This window comes from Vulpes lagopus, chromosome 7 (assembly GCF_018345385.1).
Source record: "Vulpes lagopus strain Blue_001 chromosome 7, ASM1834538v1, whole genome shotgun sequence".
Taxonomy (NCBI): Eukaryota; Metazoa; Chordata; class Mammalia; order Carnivora; family Canidae; genus Vulpes; species Vulpes lagopus.
In genome coordinates this window covers 75777460-75793886 of record NC_054830.1, presented here as the reverse complement: position 1 = coordinate 75793886, position 16427 = coordinate 75777460, and the positions used below count along the sequence as shown (strand labels likewise).

The window sequence follows — 16427 nt, the reverse complement described above, 5'->3', positions numbered from 1 at the left end:
GAGGCAGAGACACAGGCAGAGGGAGAAGCAGGCTCCATGAAGGGAACCCTATATGGGACTCGATCCCGGGACTCCAGGATCAGGCCCTGGGCTGAAGGTGGCGCTAAACCGCTGAGCCACCAAGGCTGTCCGATTTTGGGGTTTTTAAAGGCATTGTTAAAAGCTGAGATTTTTAGGATTTAATATATCAAAAAATTAAAATGGGAAGCTTCTAAATTTATTTAAGGACTTATTTATCTGAAAATGATTTTTCCCTCTATAAAATGATTATATAAAATATATATTTCCAGTGCCTGATACTTTCCTTCTTATTATCTTAGACATATATTTTTGGAATAAAAAGCAATAAAAAAAATTAGTTAGATTCTGCAGAAACTATTAGAGTTATTTCCCATTTAAAATGTGAACCAGATATAGCTGATTAATTGAGGGGTTAGAAAAATATCTTTCTCATTAGTTGAATAAAGAAAAAGAGACTGACATTAAGATATACTTCTGAATACGCTGGTTACATGCTATGATCAGTTAGGTCTGTCGGGTTATTTCCAAAGTTATTGCTCTTGAATTTGCTTTTCATTATAGTAATTTTTTAAAAATCTCCCTCATTTTCAATTTCAGTTTTAACTACCGCCTAGGTATTTATAACCTTTCACCTAGGCTTGTCAGCTGCTAAAATTATTCACTCAGGAAGGGTAACTCCATTTAACTTGTTATCATAAAAAAGTAAACATTTCAGATTGGAAATAGCCCCAGTATCATGAATTTGATACACTTTAGATTTTTCACTGTGGTTCATTTAGGTTTAAAACCCAACTTCAAAAATGTAGGCTAGAAGAACCTAACTTCACATCAAGTGGGTCATGTGAAAAAACTGAGGATTTGAGTTGATGAGCCTCCAGTATGTCATCCTTATAGAGGTATAATGTGATCAAAAAGGTGAGAAAAGGGGTTGATTTATAAGTCTCTTCACAAGATGCAGTGCATTGTTTTCTTTTGCTTTTTGCTTCTCCTTTATTTTTTTACATTGTGATTTTCTACAGCATTAAAGAATAAATAGAACTGTGATTTATGTGTTGCAATTTACATAACTGATTTCATAAATAACACGTTTCATGGTCTTTCAACTATCTGATAATTATGCATTTCCCCCTTTATCTGTGTTGTGGTTTGTTTTTGCATATTTGCCCAAAGCAGTAATGTATCTTTAGGCTACACTAGCACTAGTATAATTTCCAGAATAAGGGTTGTAGTAAATCTTTAGTACCCTACTCTGTCCAGTTCAAAACCAGGTACTGTGTTTAATTTTGTGCTTTATTCAAGAACACCATTATTTTAAAAACCAGGGATAGTAGAGATCCAACAGGAATAAGATTATGAAGAATCTAGAACTAATTTTCAAAGAATAATTGGAGATATGTCCCAATTAGGGACATATCTATAGCACACCCTGCCTCTGAGCAGACACAAACACAAATCTTCTTTAAACATTTTCACCCTAAACTTCCAGGATTCCTCCATATTACAAAGACCAAACAAGATCTCACAGTGAAAGACCAAACATTTGAGAAAGTAATCTATCAGGAATGAGAGTCTATAGAAACAATAAACCAATTTATTCCCTAAGAAACCTTCGATATTGGCATCATTAGAAACAATGTAAAACAACAATTGATTGACTGCTTAAAGATATAAAAGAAGATGGTAGCTCAGTTAGTTGAGCATCTTCTGACTCTTCATTTCAGCTCCGATTGTGATCTCAGGATTGTGGGCTTGAGCTCTGTGCTAGGCAGGGAGCCTGCTTGGAATTCTCTCCCTCTGCCTTTCTCCTGCTTGTGCAGGTGCTTGCACTCTCTGTCTCTCAAATAAGTAAATAAATCTTTTTTTAAATGATATAAAAGAAGAAATCAGAAAAATGAGCAATCAGGGATACCTGGATGGCTCAGTCGGTTAAGCATCCAACTCTTGATTTTGGCTCAGGTCGTGATCTCAGTCCAGGTCATGGGATCGAGCCTTGCATCAGGACCCTGTGGAATCCGCTTAGGAGTCTCTCTCTCCCTCTGTCCCTCCCCTCCAACTTCCTACTCTTGGATTCACATGTACATGTATGTGAAAGAAGAAGAAAGGAAGGAAGGAAAGAAGAAAGGAAGGGCATTCATGAGACTTTCAGAACTATGCACAATTCTGACCGTGACCCCTTATTTTAGAATAACCCATTGGCCAAAAACATTTATAAAGACTAAACAAAATATATATACATTGTTTAACGGCATTGAGAACAGTCAGCACAAGCAGGATCTAAGAAATTACAATTATTTGGAGAAGAGAAGCATGGGAAATGAACACCACATTTATCTGGCTGTATCCTTCAGGCATCTTCCAAAGTGGAATGCAAAAGAATACAACCCTAGCAGGAAGTGATGGTTCTAGTAGGCTGAAAAACCACAGGTAGAGTACGGAATTAGCAGTGGCGGGAATGTGGCAGGGTAAAATCCTGGGAGAAGGGAACTGCAGAGAAGAAACCCAAAAATCTGGGTACAAATTCTTGCAAATCATTAGCAGATTCCTAAACTGTGCTTTTGCTGGGTAAGGCTCAAAGAAACCCAGCAGTAAACAACAGCTGGGAGACTAAAGAGCTAAGCAGAAATTGTTTTAAAATTTTCCTATATTTTCTTTCTAACAAAAGTCTTTAATACACAACAAGTGGATTTTTATATGGGGGTCCTTTCTCATTTTAAAACATATGAATAACTAATTTTCCCAGGACAACCGAGCTCATTAATTTTTAGCCATTTTAGTGTTTGCTATATGGCAGTGCCAGGCTTTTGTACTATGTACCTCCCGTGGTTTGATTTTGTTTTGTTTTTAATTATGTTTTTTAAATAAAGTATCCCACATATGAGGGAGCTACTAAGGAAATTTGAAAATGACAGTTGCACCATTAAAGTACATTAGGGAGTTGAATATGGCAACTAAAGTTCATTTGGAAGAGGAAGAAAGAGGAGATACATAGAAAACTATTACTTTTTAGGCCAGTAGAAAGAAGGAGTTCGATCCAAGAGATATATTGTAGAGATAGAACAGTTCATTCATTAAGTAGTTGCCAAATGTCTACTATGTAGTCATGATGATGCACTTAGAGGAAGTATTAAAAAATGAATCACAAACACTTGCTGTAAAAAAAAGTACTGTCCATACTGATCCATATTAAATTTACATTTGTCTTTGTTTAGTGAACCTCTGATATATCACATATCAAATATTCTTTTCAAGTATTGTCTATCCCACTTAATTCAGTTATCTGTGAACTCAGAAGTGTGCTATTTGTGTAATCATCAATATTCATATGTATGTGCATGAATGCATTCATTCAACATATGTTCATACTGTTACTATGTAACAGGTGCTGTGCTAGGGCCTTGGAATACAAAGATGAAAGATATGATTCATGCTCTTAAGTTGCTTACAAAGATCATGGATAAAGATATCAAATGATAATTAAAGCTGGCCTATCTCCCTTATATATCTAAGTGTTTTATAAAATATCAACAGCCATGTCATGTAATAGTCATTTATTATGTTTTGGGTTTTTTTTGGTGATAGTGAACTAATTATGTTATCTTTCATTAGGTTTATTAGTAGGAAAAACTCTTGTTGCCATAGCATTTTGTTCATGTCTCCATTAGAGGCCTATTAACTTGTATTGTAGTTATTGCTTACTTGTCTCTTTCCCACTAGACTGGATCTCCAGGCAAGAACCTTGTTTTATTGGTTTTTGAATCCCCTAGAATCTAACACGGTGTCTGACATGTCTTGGTTGAATGAATGAATATACTTTGGGTTACTTATATAGAAAGTCATTAGTAATACAAATGCTTGACATTTTGTTTATTAGAACCATTTATCCAGTTTCAAAATACATATATGGGAAAAACTTATTGAACCATGCTGATTGGCTTAGTTATTTTGACACATATTCACTACTTTAGAAATAAATTGGTATTAGTCCAAGCAGCTAAGAAAATGGTACCCACAAGAATAAAATTAATCTCAATATACTGAACATCTGTACCTAATTTGTTTTTCATATGTACCCTCAGTTTAATCTAAGAAACCAATCAATCAAACCTTTTCTGGGTTTCTCACAAACGATATCTAATTGTTAGAAATGTTTTCCTCCAGGGAATCTACTATTTCTCTGACTTCCACAGATACATTTATTTGTTAATAAGGATAAAAAAGCCTGAGCAATCTTACTAAATGTTAATAGTTATGCATTTTTAATCTTTCAGGAGGTTATTAATTTGGCTTCAAGAAGAGTAAGACTACCCACTTTGAAAAATGATATCATGTTAAACACAGAAACTAAAGAAGCTTCAGACTGTGATTACGTTGTGTGTTTGTTTGTTTTTTAATTCACCATAGAGTTATCCATTCATCTGTAGAAACTGAATATTAATTTTTAATTAATATTAGCTTTCAAGATCTGCTATTTTCATGTTAATGACTTAAAAAATTATAGAAGAAGAGTAGAGTACCTCTGAAAGTTTTTGGGAAAACTTAATATTAGTTGACAATATTAGGATATTAGATCCCCTTATTTTATACACACTCACACTTATACACAAACACACCAAACAATCCATCCCCCAGCCCCCTAGAACTCTATATTACTGTGTGTATATGTACATACCCATACATATATATACTTATATTTAACTCCTTCCCTACCACCATTAATCATAGATTTCACTTCTCTATATTCCACCCAACTAATGCTATTTCAAGGCAGACGCTATGTCTTCTTTGATTTATTAGTTCCAGTCTTAACAGAACTCCTGCCATTTAAAAAAGACTTAGTTCATGTTTGTTTAACAAATACATGAAGGAATCAATCACTAAAAACATAAGATAAATTTATTATGAAAGAATTATTAAAGTATAAATCAGTTGTTATGTTTATTCCTTTTCATTCCATCCCACCCCCTTCTAATTTTGTTAGTGGTATTTTACAAGATTCTTTGAGCTTAATCTTCCATCAAATATCACTCTTGTATGTCTCAATTTCTTCATCTATAAAATGGAATAATATGCTTCTTCCTGCCTGCTTTTTAGGAATGATGCTTCCTTAGATATAAAGCATTTTGCCTGGTAGAGACATATGCTCTCTAAGACTGTAGGCTGTCAATATTATTGCTATTCATCATACTGCAATATAGGTATAAACTTCAAACTGCTCTTTAGGAATCAGATGTCAGAGATAAAAAGGCCTTCAGGATAGTGAGGTCCAGTTTGTTATTAGATGAAGAAATTTAGTCAATTCTCCTTTCAATTCTCTTCTGTTAATAAATTATTCATCATTCTTTTTGCCTTTGCATAAACCTGAATGTCTTTTGTCTTATTTTTTTAATTTTTAAAAATTTTATTGTTATAGTATAGTTAACGTACAGTGTAATAATAGTGTTAGGTGTACAATTTAGTGATTCAGCACTTCCATACAACACCTGGTGCTCATCAGGACCAGCGTACTCCTTAATCCCCGTCACCTATTTCACCCATCCCCCCCACTTTCCTCCCCTCTGGTGACCATCAGTTTGTTCTTTATAGTTAAGAGTCTGTTTCTTGGTTTGCGTCTCTCTATCTTCCCCCCCTTTACTCATTTGTTTTCTTTGTTAAATTCCACATATGAGTGACGTCATAATATTTGTCTCTCTCACTGCCTTATTTTGCTTAGCATAATACTCTCTAGTTCCATCCATGTCATTGCAAATGGCAAGATTTCATTCTTTTTTAGGGCTGAGCAATGTTCCTTTGTGTGTGTGTGTGTGTGTGTGTGTGTGTGTGTGTGTGTGTATACATACCACATCTTCTTTATCCATTCATCAGTTGTTAGACATTTGGGTTGTTTCCATAGTTTGGCTATTGTAGATAATGCTGCTGTAAACATCAGGGTGCCAACAAACGTATGAAAAGATGCTCAACATCAGTCATCATCAGGAAAATGCAAATCAAAACTACAGTGAGCTATCACCTCACATGGGTAAGAATGGCTAAAATTGGGCAGCCCAGGTGGCTCAGCGATTTAGCGCCACCTTCGGTCCAGGGTGTGGTCCTGGAGACCTGGGATCGAGTCCCACATCAAGCTGCCTGCATGGAATGGAGCCTGCTTCTCCCTCTCCCTGTGTCTGTGCTCCCGCCCCCCCGCCCCGTGTCTCTCATGAATAAATAAATAAAATCTTAAAAAAAAAAAAAAAAGAATGGCTAAAATCAACACAAGAAACAATAGGTGTTGGTGAGGATATAGAGAAAGGAGAACTTTCTTACACTATTAGTAGGAATGCAAACTGGTACAGTCACTGTAGAAAATAGTATAGAGGTCCCTCAAAAAGTTCAAAATAGAACTACCCTACAGTTCACCAATTGCACTACCAAGTATTTACCCAAAGAATGCAAAACACTAATTCAAAGGGATGTATGCATCCTGATGTTTAAATTATTTTAGAATTATTCATAAGAATAGAGAATATTTTTTTAAAATAGGTACCTAATACTCAGAAGAGATAAAGCTGAATATTTATTTAAATTTTTCTTCTAGACTTACTTTAATGAAATAAGACAGTATAGATGCACTTGAAGTTTTTTTTTTATCCTCCCAAATCCCATTCCCCTCTTTCTGCCTTCTCAGTCTATCTTAATTTTGGTGGTTTCAATTCCCATGCATATTTTTCTACCTTACCTTTGTATGGATATACCTATAAACAATATTATTTCACATGTTTAAAATCTTTATATAAATGGTATTATACTTTGTGTGTCATTTCCCAACTTGTTTTTTTAACTTAACATTATGTTTTTGAGATTTATTGATTTTGAGGTGTATGTTGAAACATGTAGCTCTCTCCACAAAAGATTACATGAAAAGCTGTTCAACCTCATTACTAATTAGATAAATGCAAATTAAAGCCACATTGAGATACTGTACCACCATCTGAATGTCTAAAATGAAAAAATCTGATAAAGCCTATTGATACTGAGGATATGGAACATTTTTAGTGAGGATACAATTTGATCAATCTACTCTAGAAAACAATTGGACTCTAACAAAGCTGAACACACACATACACACAGAGAATCACTTCAATTCACAATCCAATCCCAGTAATACCTAAGAGAAACAAGCCCCTCATTCTATCAAAAGGCATGCATGAGAATGTACATGATAGCTTTATTTATAATAGACATTCTTAACACAAACCACCGAAATGCATGTCAACAGGCAAATGGGTAAGTAAACTATGATGTATTCCTACAATGGAATACTACACAATAAAAAATAATGAGCTACTGATACATTGTACCACATGAATAAATTTCAAGACATCATGTTGAGTGAAAGAAGTCACCTATTTATATGAATTTTTAGAAGAGACAAAACTCTATGGTGATTCAAATCAGATTTGGGGTTACCCATGATATAGATATTGACTAAAAAGGGGCATAAAGGAAGGTTTTCAGGGTGCTGGAAATGATCTATATCTTGATTTGTATGCTGATTACATAAAAAATTATCAGTCTGTATACTCAAGATTTATCTACTTTATTGTAGATATATGATGCCTCGATTTAAAAATTATTTTTAAAAAATGGTGAAATGTCCAGAACTTGATGAATATTATTTGTAGATAGAATAAGGAAGAATGGAATCAAGAATAGTTCCTGACCTAGGCTGAGAAGCACTGGTCACATTTCCTTAGTGTTAACTTCAGGAGTTCTATGAAAGCCCTGTAAACTTGAGCATGCATCAAAATCACTGAAGGTGCTTAGTAGGTACTTCTAGGCTTCTCTGTGGCTGTAATCACTCATTAATTCATCTTAAAATAATTTAATAAGTGCCCACTCTGCCACAAACTATGTAGCCCATGGATATCTCAAGAGTAAACAAATGAGGATTTGGCCATTGGTGTGCTTCTGAAAGAAGGCACCAAAAGACATCTGTGATGCCCACATTACTTAGAAATGTAGGAAAGTCCGAGTTTATGTTCTGGAGTGTTAACAATCTCTCAAGAAATCTCTGGACCGAGATGAGTGTTTTTAGACAGCTTTCACAGTTTGCCCCATTTGACCTTAACCTTAACTTGGCCACCTTTTCTAGGCAGGCAGAGAGTCCCAGGCTAAAGAATCTTTGCTTCAGTATATTCCAACTTCTGAGGTTTCCAAACAAGCTTCAAGTTTGTCTTCTCTGAGTATTTAGAAACTATCTCTAAATCTGCCCTCTGGTTTTCCAGTTTAGGAACAGATTCTTTCTTTCTTTCTTTCTTTCTTTCTTTCTTTCTTTCTTTCCTTCCTTCCTTCCTTCCTTCCTTCCTTCCTTCCTTCCTTCCTTTCTGTAAGCTCCATGCCCAGTGTGAAGGCCAGCTTGGGACTCGAACTCACAACCCTGAGATCAAGACCTGAGCTGAGATCAAGAGTTGGATGCTTAACCAACTGAGCCACCCAGACATCCCAGAAACTGGTTTCAAATATTTAGGATCATGTATTCAAGAGTACTCCAACTAAATACAGAGTTGATCTGAGAATTGAAATCAAAACCCATCTGTCCTTTAATACTTTCACAATAGTTAATGTACGTATACTACATGGATGAAATTTGCAGTTACAAGGAAAACATGTCAACAAATCTTGATTGAAATCACCACTTTGAATTTTTCTAACAGAATTCTAGTAAAAATTTCATTTAGTTTCATAGCAGCTTTATAGCAGTCAGAACAATCAAATATTATCTCTTCTATATAAGTAAACTGAGATATATAGTCTGGTTGACTTCTGGGTCACTTTGATACCTGTAGAATCAGGAATTACCTTGTTTTTCTGATTCCCAGCTCAGTGCTCCTGATAATGCTCCATTGAAAAGAAACTTAAGTACTTTTTGGAGGCTTACTTTCCCAGTCTTCTGATTTTCTGACCTAGAGTCATTCCCAGATCCAGCTTCCCAGTCAAACCCCCAAAGAAGTATCAAAGTATTTCCTTCTCACGGGCAAGATTAAGAATTTAACCCAGAACTTCCACTTCTTCTTTTTCTGTTTTTCTTTTCTTTTTTTTTTTTTTTTTTTAAGAGAGGGAGGGGGGAGTGGAAGAAGGAGAGGGAAAGAGAGAATTCTAAACAGGCTCCATGCCCAATGCAGAGCCTGATGCAGGGCTGGATCTCATGACCCAGAGATTGTGACCTGAGCCCAAATCAAAAGTTGAACTGACTGAGCCACCCGGGAGCCTCCAAAGCTTTCACATTTAAGTCCAGTGCTGTGACACCTCTTAAACACAGCAGAGCAGCCTTGCAGATTGTATTTTAAAATCTATGTGGTTTGCTGAATTTTCTTTTGGACATGGTTCCTATTCCCTATGACTATGGCCATTTTCTAATCTTTATCTCTTCATGACCCCCAGTTTTACTAAGTCATGAAAATACAAGCATCTGCTTTCTATGAATAGATTAGAGATCCCCACAAGCTTAGATTCCCATGGAAACCAATCAAAAACTAAAAGCAAAAGAAAGAGTATATATTGAATTTCCCTGAGACCTACAGCTTGTTTTTCATTAGACTCATGCTGATTTCTTTTAAACTCTGGGCACAGGGCCAGCGAATATTTTTACAGCTGATAAAAAGGAACTTCAGATCCATTTACTTTTCATTTATACTTTTTAAAATTAATTTTGTGTTATAACATCAATTCCAATGAAAATTTGAGCATTAATTTGATAATTGCCTTCTTATGCCATAGGATTGTATTTGTTCATATAATCTTCTTTTTTGTTGTTGTTTTCTTATATTTTACTGTTCAAAAAAGAATGAGAGGGAATCAGGGGGTCTGTTCTTCCTACAGTATGAATATTGTCAGCCCCTAGGCACAGTATTTTCCCTACAACCAATCATAGGGCTCTTTGTACCTACTTTTGACTGTTACACTTTTACAAAGCTCAAACAATCATTTACTAATATGATAGCAGAAATATAGCCAAGATGCCAAAGTAAGGGGGAATCTAGAAAGCCAGGGAGGTGGTGACTAGGGAGAGCAGAGTGTCCATTTAGATAAGGTAATCAAAATAGTTTTCATTAAGATAGTGACATTTGAAACAAGCCTTGAGGGAGGTGAGGAAGTTAGCCCTGTGAGTGGCTGAGAGAACTTTCTTTTGTTCCTGGCATAAGGAATAGTTAGAGCAAAGGCCTTAAAACAGGAGCATGCCTGGAATGTTTGAGGAATAACAATGGGACAGGGCTAGCATGGCTATAGCGAGTGAGCAAGGGAGAAGCAGTAGGTGATAAGAACATGGCAGAAATAGTAGCCAGATCTTCTAGGGCTTTTGGCCATTGTCAGGAATATGTCCTTACTCTGAATGAAATGAGGAAGCATTAGAGGATTTTGGGGAAAGGAGTGACATGAGCTAACAAATATTTTAATAAAATAATCATCCTGGCCCAGTGAAAAAATTTTTCTGCAGGCTTATTATTATCTATTTCTTCATTCCTTCTTTATATATGCTATCAAGTCTCCTTCCCATCCTGATCCCTTCACCATATATACATACATTGCCTAAACCCCCCTGAAAGTTAGACACCTAGAATAGAATACAATGCCAGTCTGATAAGCACAGCGTATGCCATGATTTTCACCATTGTCATTTTGGCAACCAAAGGCCATTGATTCCTATTGAAGATTTTTCAAACAAAACTTTTAATTTTGCTTTATGCTTACTACTGCTTAAACTAAATCTGTATTCATATTGTTGTGGTTTGGGATCTAAATGTAGCTTTTTACTGTATTCATATTTAGTCAGTTCTTTGAACTTCCCAGACTCATGTAGGTAGAGTTTACCATTCCTTTCCTTGTTCCTCCAGTACCTTGTACCTTATATACTGAACTACTGTTACATCCCCTATCTCACCAAAAGGTATTTGTTTGTTTGCACATTTTATTTTCCCACAATGAGCATCTTAGTAAGAGTATAATAGTCATATTTTTTTATTTCCAGGGCCTAGTACTTAACAAATAATTAATACTTGATTAATTGAATTGGATTCATCATACAACCTGTTGAGGTCCTCTTGGTTCTTGAATCCATCATTCAGTAGAGTTGTCATCTCTCCACCATATGAGTCACCAGAAATTTCATCCTAATCTTTTATATCAAAATAGATCCTGCTTGCAGAAAAGCTTAATCATTGAAACACTATTACTAAAATTAACTTTACCAATTTAAAAGATTGCTCTATTCTTTCCTTATACTTGTCTAAACTGTGTCATCAGTGGTAATTAGGCCCCTTGAAAAATCTTATTCACTCTATCAGAGTCCACTTGTTCACCATTCCAATCCGGATGGAGTAATTCATTCATTCTTTTACCAAATACTTTTTTAGTATTTAATCTGTATCATGTATCATTATATATCTTGAAATATGTAAATCCAACTTGTGTCTAAATATCTAAAGTCTTTCAAATACTGAATCATCACAAAGTTAACATTTCACCAACAAAACTACTCATTTCCAAGAAATTTATTGAGTATACTCCATTTATCTCAAACAGTTGTAGATTTTAGAAGACATGGTTTGTATCCTTTTAAATTTTTTATTCAAATTCTTTTGGTCTCTGTCATTCATCAGACTGATTCTTTGTTATCCATTTCTTAGGAATTTTGGGCTAAAATATGAATTTGAAGCAATGACTATAAACTTCTAACCAAGTGTGTAACTGGTCATTTCAATGTTATGCAGACTGTAAACTAATACAATCTGTCTTAGTTTGTGTATGTATATGTACATGTGCACACAGGTGCATGCTTTAAATTGTTATCTCATTGAATGGTAATGTGTATACACATTACACAGCATTAAATGTACCGGGAAGATTTACATTGCATAATCTAAGAGCAGAGAACACCTTCTATCTGTAAATCAAAATGTAGAAGCACTAGGAAAAGATTAATAAATATGACTACATCAAAATAAGAAAGACTTCCTTCCTAGAAAACATCATAAGCGAAGAAAAAGAAGAAAGACAAACTGGGAAACAATATTTGCAAGTTATGTCACTAATGGAGGGTTAATATCCCTAATATATAATGTGGAGGAGAAAAAAGACCAATGATTCTATAAAAAATGAGCAAGAGATATGAATAGATAGTTGATAAGAAATGGAATGTGAGTGGCCCTTAAATATGTGGAAATATGCTCAACATTGTTCATCATAAGAGAAATTCAAGTTAAAATTGCAACGAGATGTTTTTCACGTGTCCAGTTGACAAAAGTAAAAAAAAAGTTTGACAGAGTGCTCTGATAGCAAAACTGTTGCTGGAGGGAATGAAAAATAGTACAACCCCTGTGAAGGGAAACTCAACAATATCCAACAAAAGTAACCAGAATATGTATTTCCCTTAGACCCAACATTACCACTTCTAGAAGCGTACACTGGCAAAAACAAGAAGTGATGTATGCATAAGGCTATTTAATTGCAGCATTGTTTGTAATAGAGAAAGCATGAAGGGAAAGGTCCTGTTAGAGGACTGGTTGACTAAAACAAGTGTGTCCACACAATGTTGTATTGTGTAACTATAGAAAGTAATGAGAAATACTTTTATATATTTTTAAATGACTTCCCAGAACGAAAAGTATAGAATATTATCCATGATCCATCAGAAGTAGAACTTGTCATGCAGTTGACAGGGGATAAGCCAGACATGGAGTGGTATGGCTGAGAACATCCCTGGGTTGGGCAGAAAATGAAAGTCCACCCAGAAATCACGGGCTATATCCCAGCTAAGGGCAACTGAGAGTACAAAACATGCTGATCGGGGAGCTTGAGGCAAGGCTCAACCCCAGGACCCTGAGATCATGACCTGAGCCAAAGTTGCATGCTTAACTGACTGAGCCACCCAGGAGTTCCTCTTGTTTACTTTTTGAAAAAGAGAAACCTTCCCAGAAGTCCTGTGGCAGACTTTCCTTCCATCTCTTTGATTCCCACACCTAACACTCTTGGCAAAAATGAAACCACCATGATTGTTCATATCAGTCAAAACCACTGGATTTGGTGAGGACCCAGCCTTCTCTGAAGGAAATAACCACTTAAAGGAAGATCAACAAATAACAAGGTTCTGTTAGCACAGAAGTAGATGGGCATAGAAGATAGATAAGCATTCTATAATGTTGGCCATAGTGCCCTTTGGACAATTATAGAGCTTCGGGGACTTAATTACTACCTAAGCAATGACTATAAGCTACCTCCTGTGGCACTGCCTTTAGCTTGAGGCTATGAAAAAGTCAGATGTACCAACTCTGTTTACAATGGGAGTGGCCTAACACTTATTTATTGAGTACCTACTAATCATAAGGTACTGTTCTGTACTGTTTGGCATATAAAATGAACAAAATGAAACAAAAATCCCTGCCTCCAAGCTTACATTTTGTTGGTAGAAAAGAAACCAACAAATGAAAAAGATTATAAAATATATATAATATTATGTCAGATGAGGATACCTGCAATGGAAAAAATAAGGTAGGTGAAAAAAATAGGGAGCCAAGGGGTTGCATGTTATAAATAGAGTGATCCGGATAAATCTCCCAGAAGTAACATGAAGTGAACATTTAACATTTAAGTGACCCAAAGGCAGTGAAAGAACAAACCTCTCAGGGAGAGAGAATGCCAAGTGTAAAGACCCTGAGATGAGAGCATACATGATATTTATAAGAAACAGTCAACAGGAAGACCCCTGTAACTCTAGGGAGAGGACGAGGTCAGAGATCGTGTAGGACCCACAGGATATTGAAGGATTCAGCTCTGTGCACAAGAGGAAAAGGTGATTGAAGGGTTAAGCACTGAAAAGGCAATCTAGCTTATAGTTTGAGAGGCTCATTTAACTGAGTAGTCTGTCAAAAGGATGATAGCAGGAGGAGGATGACTAATTAGGAAGCTGAGAGATGATTCTTTCTTTCTTTCTTTCTTTCTTTCTTTCTTTCTTTCTTTTCTTTTCTTTCTTTCTTTCTTTTTCATGAGAGACACAGAGAGAGGCAGAGACAAAGGCAGAGAGAAGCAGGCTCCCTACAGGGAGCCCAATGCAGGACTCGATCTCAAAACCCCAGGGTCATGACCTGAGCCAAAGGCAGATGCTCAACCACTGAGCCACCAGGGTGTCCCTGAGCTTCCTATCTTTTTAAATGTTTTATTAGAGGGAACTTCTCTCCCTCACATGTTGAAGGAAATCCCAGATACTAAATCATTACACCAATATTTATTTCTAAAAAAAAAAAAAAGACAAAAACAAACAGGACTCTTGGAGCACCTGGCTGGTTCAGTCAGTGAAGCTTGCAACTCTCGATTTCTGGTTTGTTAAGTTCACATCCCACATTGGATGTGGAGATTACTTAAAGATAAAATCTTTTAAAAGAAAGAAATAAAAATAAAAGGAAATGACTCTTTTTAAATATAATCATTGTAATACTAAAAATTTAACGAGAATTATTTAATATCACAGTATCATAAAAGAGCCCACCCATGCTCAGATTATAAACTGTCTTGTAAATGTTTTTGTTTGGTTATTGGCATTTGTTTGAATTGGGAATCAGGATCCAAATAAGAGTTATAAACTGACATTGGCTTCTGTCTTTTAAGTCTCTTTAAACCTATAAATTCCTCCTCTTTCTCTCTTCTTTTTTCTTTACAATTTTTTGTATTTGCGGCTTGACTCCTTCCCTACTTGGACTTGATCTCAGTCCAAGCTGACGATCTCGGTCTAGATCACGTCAGTTCTCTCTCTAGGTATAATTCACTTGTCCCTCTGCTTTCCAGATTTCCTATAAATTACTTATTAGATCTATAGGCTTGATCTGATTCTGGTTCAATTTTTTTGGCTTAAACTACTTCACTGTTTTGCTCCATTCCTCATCAGAAGACACCGAATGTTTCATTGCCTTTTTTTTTTTTTTTTTTGAGGTTCTCAGTTGTTGGGATTTCATTGCCCAAAGCCAGTGTGTTTTAGGAGTTGCAAAATGGCAACATTCTAAATCTGCCATCCCTTCTACACTTGTTTGCTGGAATGATTCATTAAAGAGAAATTTCCCCTTATCTGCTCTTTCATTACTCACTGATACAGAAAAGGAAGAATTAATCCTTGATTCTCTTTATCAGTTTTCAAAATAAGGAAATATGACCTCTCTTGATAAACAATTAATTTTTCCTTTTTTCCTTGTTAGTTTCATCATGAACAAGGCATTGGATACTTTTGGTATCATTTGAACACAGCTGCTATATCAGTTCATGGATATTATTATCCCTAAATAATATTCAAATTATTCCATCTTTGGTTATAAAAAGTCCTTCAGATTGGTGCCTGGATCCTTTTGACATGATCCTTTTTTGATAGCTTCCTTGTTATCTGCTAGGACCAACGATTCCAGGTTCATTTCTGTATTTTTATTAAGTTTGTAAATTCCAGTATAGTTAACATACGGTGTTATATTAGTTTCATGATTTCTGTATTTTTTACTCCAAACCTGGAATCCACCATTTCTCTAAAGATCCATGGTTCTTGAAAGCAGGAAAAAGAATTTGGAGACCACACCGTCTAGAGTCTACAGGTGCTCACTTTTACAGAGTTGGTGACTATTTCTAAGTATTTACTGTAGTCACTTCTTGGACCTATTTATTTATTCATTTATTTTAAAGATTTTATTTATTTATTTGAGAGAGAGTGAGCAAGAGAGAGAGTACAAGTGGGGTGAGAGGAGGAGGGAGAGGGAGAAGCAGACTCCCCACTGAGCAGAGAGCCCAATGCGGAGCTCAATTCCAGGATCCTGAGATCATGAGCAGAGCCAAAGGCAGACACTTAACTGACTGAGCCACCCAGGCATGCCTCAGAACTATTTTTTTAGTAAAAATGTCACTTTGTCACTTCCTCTTCTAATTCAGGACTAAGATATTGTTTTTTTTTTTTTCACTTTACCTCTTCTACCTTACATGTCTACTCCTTTTTTTCACCCAGCTGAAAATAATAGCAATCACATTAGACAGATGAAGAAACTAAGACTAAAAAAGCTTGAGTAGTTTTTCATTAAGTGGCAGAGTGAGAAGGCAATACATAGATCTGACTCCAAAGTCTTTACTTAAATTGGTTTTTAAACTTTGACTTGACATAGTTCCCTTGCATCAAAGCATACATTTTTAATTGAACTGCCAGGTAGAGAATTCAACTTAACTTACATGTATTGGGTGCCCATTTTTTTATGCAAAGTCCTGTTGTCTTGTGTGAGGCTAATGTCCATCAGCAAATCTTGTAAACGCTACATACTAAAATTCATTGAGCATCTGCCTTTGGCTCAGGTCGTGATCCTGGGGTCCTGGGATCGAGTACTGCATCGGGCTCCCTGCAAGTAGCCTGTTTCTCC

The 16427-nt window shown here is 35.8% G+C and overlaps 1 protein-coding gene across 3 annotated transcripts in view; it reads left to right on the top strand.

Moving 5' to 3' along the window:
- The window catches only part of INVS (inversin), a 153513-nt gene that overhangs the window by 20105 nt on the left and 116981 nt on the right, over nucleotides 1-16427 (top strand). Inside the window, exon 2 of one of the 3 annotated variants that reach the window (XM_041761126.1) lies at nucleotides 801-936. The exons of the other annotated variants lie outside the window; for them this stretch is intronic. The gene's annotated coding sequence lies outside the window, so the exon portion shown is untranslated. The remainder of the gene's footprint in view (nucleotides 1-800; nucleotides 937-16427) is intronic. 3 annotated transcript variants of the gene reach the window in all.